This window comes from Palaemon carinicauda, chromosome 10 (assembly GCF_036898095.1).
Source record: "Palaemon carinicauda isolate YSFRI2023 chromosome 10, ASM3689809v2, whole genome shotgun sequence".
Lineage (NCBI taxonomy): Eukaryota > Metazoa > Arthropoda > Malacostraca > Decapoda > Palaemonidae > Palaemon > Palaemon carinicauda.
In genome coordinates this window covers 17,104,516-17,107,015 of record NC_090734.1, presented here as the reverse complement: position 1 = coordinate 17,107,015, position 2,500 = coordinate 17,104,516, and positions in this window count along the sequence as shown.

Genomic DNA, 2,500 nt, shown 5'->3' with positions numbered 1-2,500 from the left:
TAGTATTGCTCAAAATAGGAAGCCAGGGAGTTATATTGATTTAGAATTTACATTGAATTCTTACTGTGGTGTTTGTATTTATGCATGACCTTGGCTTCAGAAAACAAAATTTATAACTGCACTATAATCAAAAGAAATATTACACAGATCGAGAAGAGAAAAAGTGTCGATATACAAATAAAAAGCCAGACTATTATTTCCAACAATAATGCCCAAAATTATATATAGTAAAATGAACAAAATGGATAGGAACATCAAAAATTGCATAGACAAACACTAACGATATACAATAAAGAGCAAAACAAGCAACCGCTAGTTAAAACTATCGTAACCTACCAAAAGCAAAAACAAAACAAAAACAAAAAAAGAGAGAAAAAAAAAGTCTTCTAAGAGAAAGTTTATTTCCATTATGAGGTAAGATCATTTATCAAGGACAGGCATGATATAGACAAAACTGAAAGTGACTAAATAATTTCAATATCCTAGACTCCTACTAGTTCATGACATTCCTCCACACCCAAATCAAATGTCGAGGTTTCTTACATGATCGTGTTACAGGTTTGATACTTAATGACACCAAATCATCATTCAAAATTAAATGCTAAATACGGCAAGCACAACCTTTCAGTAGAATTACTCAAATGAATTCCATAAATATCGAAATTATAAACATCTTTATGGTTCCTTTCAACTCATCTAGTGCCTGGCCTTCATATGGCACTAGAAGAGTTGGAATACCCAGGCCTACATAGCAGAGGACTATGAAGCGCGAAGCAGATGATGAATGGAGAAGATAGAGACGACTGGCGAAATCTGCCAGATGCCCATTGCCTTAATATGCGTAGATGATGATTATGGTTTCCTTACCATTTCCTTCGGATAGCGATTGTCATTTACCAACGCATTAGGATGTAGCTGGTCATGCCTCATGCATTGCCCTGAAGTTTCCAATAGATACATACCACAACCTAAACTAAACAATAATTTAGATTACCTCTCACGATGCATACTTACGCAATTTCAAGGGTCCTGCAAGAAGTCATTAGTTAGGCAAGAACAGAAAAGAAACCTACAGTTACACAGTAGTATAAACGTCCTGAGACACATCAATCGTATACTAACCTTGTTATTACCAATAGCCTGAAAGCTTCATAAGTTCAGTACCTCGTCGGATGTAATTACAACAGACTCACAAGGTCATATTTTAACCAACGATCGATTATCAGACACAAACCAACAACTCTCAAAGCTATGCTATATGGCGATGAGTTTCTAACTCGCTGGTCCGATTTCGACTTCAAGAGCAAACTATAAACACGTGACACACCATTAACTTTTAAAGTTAAAAGTGGTTGTTGGAAATTAAATGTTTCTTAGCAAAAAGCTTAAATTCTATTGGGAATACTTTCGATGAACGAACTTTCTTTAATCAACTTTATTGAATCCGTATTTCTCACCGACTTTTAAAAACTATATTTTCAGTTTGTTTACATGAGGTTTGACCCAAATAGTTTAATGAGACGAATATGTGGCCAAGCCAATAATTTCAATTAGATAATTGGAAAATAGTTTACGCATTCGTTCAATCCGGTGCTCCATAGCTTTAATATTACAATGCAGAAAAAACATTTCACTGCGTTACATTTTACTTACTGGCGTTAAGTTAACAGTCTGTAAACAATTTCCTTTCCCATAAGAGAGAGATAATAAATAGAGGATTTGGTCTGGCCAGTGCCATGATTGGTATCCAACCTGGAAATCTTACCCCAGAAACGATGCATAAGGGTGAAATCCTTCTGGAACCATAACCTCATATGCTTGAAGAAATTATATTATTATTTGGATTTCGAAAGTTCAAACTCGCAGAGAATGTTTTAATGTTGAAGAGGCTGACACGTCTCTTTTCATAGTTTATATAAGAAAGATCTATGTTGTTACTGTTCTTAAAGTGTGTTATCTTCATTATTCATTACTTATCTTGTAATCTATTTACTTCCTTTCTTCACTGGGTTATTTTTCCTTGCTGAAGTCATCAGGCTTCTGGCATCTTGCTTTTCCAACTAGGGTTGTAGTTTAGGTAATAATAATAATAATAATAATAATAATAATAATAATAATAATGACTGTGATATCCAACAGCATATTTATCATTCCAAACGTAGTTTAATTGTGCTCTTTATACCAATCAATCGATTGCTATTTAATTTCACGGTTAAACTCCAACAATGGTCAAACCAAGGTCTATAGATTAAGGTCAAACTTTCTCAAGGACCTGTCAGCACTCGAGAGGAATCTCATGTACCAACCGTGTGTCACACAATTGTACATAATTCCTTTGGTATTCATAGGCCTACGGCGTTCATAGGCGTGTATGTCCTACGGCATTCATAGGCGTGTCCTACGACATTCACGTCAGCTTCGGTTGAAGTTGAATAGATGTCCTCTTCGTCACATTGGTGACCCCGGAGTGACTCGCTCCTCCCGCCTCCCCATCCCTCCT